The sequence below is a fragment of the Anabrus simplex genome, chromosome 13 (genome assembly GCF_040414725.1).
Source record: "Anabrus simplex isolate iqAnaSimp1 chromosome 13, ASM4041472v1, whole genome shotgun sequence".
NCBI classification, from domain to species: Eukaryota; Metazoa; Arthropoda; class Insecta; order Orthoptera; family Tettigoniidae; genus Anabrus; species Anabrus simplex.
This window is the reverse complement of record NC_090277.1, coordinates 90,122,105-90,128,144: the sequence shown is the minus strand read 5'-3', so window position 1 is coordinate 90,128,144 and position 6,040 is coordinate 90,122,105.

Genomic DNA, 6,040 nt, shown 5'->3' with positions numbered 1-6,040 from the left:
ACTCCCCCTTAAAACAATAATCTCCACCAGTGTCTATAAATCCACCTTTTTTTCGTACCCATCTAATTAAAGTACCTAATGGTACATTCTATCCTGCCTGCTTGTGATGGAAAAGGATTACTATGTGTTATTATTGCCTCCAAACAAATTTCATAAGAAGCTGAGGAGCAAGCCTCCCAACGTACCTCAGCACCTTGTCTTGTGTCGCCTGCTAATCTCCTTGTTGGACATCAGTCGTCAGAAGTACACTCAGTTTTCGCAGCAACTCGCTCACAAATGTATTCACAAGATAACTAGTCATGTCACGGCATGTGGCCTCCAGAGAGGCCTGGCGCAGGACTTTCGTCATATAGACGACCTCGATTAAAACCCGTCTATTATTTCAAATCTTCTTCCAGTTGAAACCTAACTCTTTTACAATACTTGTCAAACTGATACAACCTCCTTGTAAATCAATCCTCTCTCCTGACACAGGTTGTAATTTAGATATTGATGGAGTTGATTTCTGAAGAATGTAAAATTCATGGATTGTGCGTCGAAATCTTAAAAATCTGTTACACGATATTTCCCTTTAGCGTTTTTCCTGGTGCACCAAATGAAGTTTCTTCAGTCTCGTGCCGTCTTGCTACTTGTTTGACGTCACACTAAACATTGAAGGTTTTTGGCAACGTAGGGATGAGAAAGGGCTAGGATTGGGAAGATAGTGGCTGTGGCCTTAATTAATATTCAGTCCCAGCATTTGCCTGGTGTGAAAATGGGAAACAATGGAAAACCATCTTCAGTGTTGTCGATGGTGCGATTCGAACACACTACCTTCCAAATGCAAGCACTCGGCTGCGTGACTTTAACAGCACGGTTAACTTGCTCGATTAAAATTCTCTTGACCCTCAACACTTGCTGCTTCTGCTGTTTTGTTGTTGTACTTTCAACAACTCCCTTCTATACTGTTTTTTGTGTTTTATTCTTTCTGTCCTCAGCTTTCTTATTCATAAAACTATGAACGCTGAACAATCTCTCTCGTTTGTCCTCTTGTCACAAATTTCAGTTTAGAATTTTCAGCAGCATAATTCACTTCGTGCTCGAATATGTATTGAAAATGAACCGACTTGTTTAGCTACTGACCATATTTGCTCAGTCAAGTCTGTCACAAGAAGCAGCCCCTATCACCATACAATAGGTCCATCAGCAGGCTTTGCCGTATGTTTCAAGAGCCAAATTGATTTGAGACAGTTACACTGTCTGTGTTAATCTGCTGTGAGCCAGAAGGAAGGAGTTCCAGACTACATCTGCTGAGAATGATGCTAGGTTCTTCCAACCTCGCTCCACTGTGAAGGGCCAATAAATAAAGTTATTTAATGGAGCTAAGCGAATATTCTAGCATGGAAGTACTTGATCTCTTTATGTTGTAAAATATTTATGAATCTGTACAATTTGTCATATTTTTCTTAGAAATAAATAAAAGTATTACAACTGAATTTAAAGTTTCATCTAGAAATGTTGCCATGTACTTTAATTATTACTATGAGGGCTGTTTCTTTATCACTGGCAATGCTATTGTACGTATACCAGGAAATGGAACCAGTGTTTCTTGCATGTGGATATATATATATATCCACATACACGTTATAGTGGTACCCAACCTACCTCATAGTAGATGGATTCGTCCAACCGACACATTGTGCATGTGCTGTACTGCGAAGAATAGGTTCGTCTATGAGATCGGTCGAATGCTTAATATCCAAAATGTTCTCAAAACAGGAACAGCACAGCTGGATTAAAATTGAATGTGCCCGCAACCATACAACACAACAGTATTGTGAAAGGCTTTGCGAGGCATGCAGGGATTTAGCACTGCCTTGCAGAACCGTAGCACACTGGGTCGAGGTCTTCGATGACCGCATTTGCTTGGTGGATTCGAACCCAAGCTAGTTGGGAATAGATACAAACCAGAAGGTCTGTTAACCCAAGAGACAGGCATAGCAAATAAGGCTATGTTTCATACTCTGAAACATCACCTTGGCATGAAAAAAAGTTGCACCATTTGATGGAATTCCAGGTTTTCCCACGCTGTATTGTAATGGTAAACGAGACATGTCTACCAGTGATGGGCAATGTTCTCGCTCAAGACTCTCGAGACTGACGTTGCAGATCTCAAGACCTATTCTCCTGTACTGCGAGCTGTGCGACGTCCCAGTAACTACAAGTGTAAACTTGATAGTATATCATCAGCAGTGAAATAACGTTCTCATATGGAAACGTGTGAGCCAATAAATTTTGTCAAAAGCCTGGAAAAGTACTGCATGTTCAACTATGAACCCCTTTATACCTTAACGAAAGTAAAAACAGAATGTCAGTATATTAAAATGTTCACGACTTATTTGAGGTGGACATCTTAGCTATATAACCCTGTAGATAGGATGTACACCTACCTGGATACCTCGCAATTGTTGTCGACAGGGTAGCTTCTTGTGATGCAGACCAGGCCACGTGTTCTGTGACGATTCCTCTTCATTGATATGTGTTTTTTTAGTGCCAGATCATCCCAGAAGTATTTCTGCCGATGTATTTTACTTCTTTTGAATAAACAACAGAGTGGGCTGTGCTATGTGGCATCTCTTCAAAATAACCGACACCCATGACTTACATTGCGTTTCGGACATTGTCTTCAAATTGTCACGTACAACTAGACGCAATTACCCACTACAGCCACTACCGAAGACGCGAATACTCTATAGCATTGTAAGGAATTATTGCCCTCATCACCAAAATATTGGTAAACACAAGCAGTGGTAATGAGTGTTGGGGTCCGATAACGATGCACACCTACCTGTCAAAAGAATTGGAGAAAACTCAAGCATTTTAGATTACACATTCCACTCATGCGTAATGGTGCTTGCATATGCAGCAAGGTGCATCTTGCCTCTTCTCAAGTTCGAATAATGCATGCCTCTAGTATTCAGATAGGTGTACCTACAGTAGCTGTCAGTTTCTGTATTTATCCTATTCATTTGTGTACTTACCACTGCAAATAATGACAGAATGTGTATCCTTTATAATTATGTTATACTGTGTCAAAATAGACCTCGGTAGAAATGAAAGCTCTAGTTGTTTGTCGACACGCACTTACGGAATGGAGAAGGCGCGTGGTTTGCTATTTGCATACTAGGCACAAACAACATTTAGCTCTATCTACCTGTAGACCTATGACACGCTGCTTGCCACACAATGTGGGGACAATGCTTTCGAGAGCTCTCGAAATTTCTCGCGAGAAATAGTCTCAAACATCCCACCACTAATGTCTACTTCAGCATTTCCTGCTTTACAAAGAAGGACATCATTAAGGTAAGTTACAGATTTCAAGTATTGAACAGAAATAAACAAATATTTGAGAGCGATTTGATAGTATGTGATGATGTTTTTTCAAGGACAAAACATGTCTTTCTTTCTTTAATATTGTGTATTTTTATTCCTTGTTTAACCCTTAATTTCTCGCATGACAGAGAGGTACATAAACAATCGTGTCGGGTCTTTTCGACCCACAGTTGCAAATGGAAGAGTACGAGAGAAATTATTCATTCTTATGCATAATATGAAGTCCTAATCCTTGGCTGAATGAACGCTGTAATGGCATTCTGTTCAAAGGGTTCCGGGTTCGATTCTTGGCCGGGCCGAGGATGTTAACTTTGTGTGGTTGATTCCTGTCAATCGGGAACTGTATGTTGTGTCAGTCTTATTACACACACTACACACCACTCTACCGAATATTACAGAACGTTATACATTATGTTGTATGGTCTTCGGGGAGGCCTGCGCAGGTATTTTGAGTTGACGTCCATGGGCAACCTGCAACTTGTGAGAGTGGGGACAATACATCCGATGAAATCTAATGTCGAAGGGGGCACAAACGCCCATTCCGACCCAACCGAGAATCAAACCCAGCAACTCCTGGACTAAAGATAAGCAAGCTAACCAATTAAACCATGGAGCATCACCGTAACATAACATTTACACATAAAAAAGAAATATGTTTAGGCGTTCACTAATTTTTCTAGTAATTTCTGCGTATATCTTCTTGTAGAATATACACACTCGCGTCAAGTCAAATCTGATAACTAGGACCCGGATGTTTATGACACGTCATTTTTTTCTTTATAATATTTCCATGGAAAATACAACTTACGATTTTATCTATGGCGACCAAAATTATTCAGTTTTCATGGGTCATGTCTGTCTGTTAGGTCATCAGCCCAGAGGTTGGTTGGATCCTCAAATAGCACCACCATAGGCTATGCAGTTATAGGGAAACCACAAAAACCAATGGCAGTACCAAAATGAGGCGTACTAAGCAAGTCGAGGAGTGAGGTCAGTTTGCCATTGCTTTCCTCACTGGGCCAGACTGTGCTATTGTAGCACAACTAACCCTATGAGCAACACCTTTCATGACACTCAGACGCACTGGCCGTGCAGTGAATGGCATTACTCAGCACCACCCACACCCCAGCAGCTTACATACTGTCACAGCCATGGATGAGACTGGGACTTCGGTGGAAACTACACTCTGCTCTGGACTGTGCCAAATAAAGTCATATTTTGGCTTTTGAAGAGTTTTTTTGTTATTTTCCGGTAATTTTTCATATTATGGTCATATTTCCCCGTGAATTTTCACAGAAATATGTATGTGAATTAGGAGAGTAAGCCGTATAGAAAGAGACAGATGTGTAGAAAGCGACAGGAAGGTGAGCCTCAATTGAACTATAATGATTTGACGTATTTCAAATATGCCCCAATAACATCCTGCGATGCTGAGCGGTCTCTTGCCCGTTACAAGTTAATGTTGCATGAAAACTTTAAAATGTATGTAATTTGCTATTGTAATTCTTTCTGATCGTGCATCAAAATGTGACATTTATTTCATTCTGTGCAGAGTCGAGAGTTAATCAATCAATCAATCAATACTGATCTGCATTTAGGGCAGTCGCCCAGGTGGCAGATTTCCTATCTTGTTTTCCTAGTATTTTCTTAAATGATTTCAAAGAAATTGGAATTTTATTGAACATCTCCCTTGGTAAGTTATTCCAATCCCTAACTCCCCTTCCTATAAATGAATATTTGCCCCAATTTGAAAACCTACAACCTGTTTTCTAGTCACTGACGTAATGAATGAATCATGTATAGGCTATTAGTACGATGGGGTCGCCACTCCCGAAGTGATTTAGTAATGACTGATAGATGCTATGAAATGAGAATGGAGAGTGTTGCTGGAATGAAAGATGACAGGGAAAACAAGAGTACCCGGAGAAAAACCTGTCCCACCTCAGCTTTGTCCAGCACAAATCTCACATGGAGTGACCGGGATTTGAACCACGGTATCCATCGGCGAGAGGCCGATGCGCTGCCATCTGAGCCACGGAGGCTCTTTGCCCCAATTTGTCCTCTTGAATTCCAACTTTATCTTCATATTGTGATCCTTCTTACTTTTAAAGATGCCACTCAAACTTATTCGTCTACTAATGTCATTCCATGCCATCTCTCTGCTGACAGCTCGGAACATACCTCTTATTACGTGTAACTAATCTCATGTTTAGACCCGTATTGAAATTTGCTATAATATGCTTAAAATTTTGCATTTTATACTCCTTTATTCCACCTTTTCAATACAATTAGAGTAATTTTATGTTGTTAGAAATTCATATTGCTACAACTCTATTTTATAGGGACATGTTTCGCTTGGTTTCAAGCATCCTCAGCCTTTGTAATCATCTCAGGGTTAAGACCTGTCATTGTTAATTTGCTTTGACAAATTTGTGCTTAATTATAATTCTAAAATTAAGTAGTAAAATACATAAACATAGGAATTTGTAAACACACTGACAGTTTAAGAATATTAATGACAATACTAAAATTGGAATATAAATTAAATGTATTAATATATATAAATAGAATATAATATATAAATGAATCGTATTGAAAAGTTGGAATAAAAAAATATAAAATACAAAACTGTAAGCATATTACATACCACTTAGTCGAGCAGCTTGTC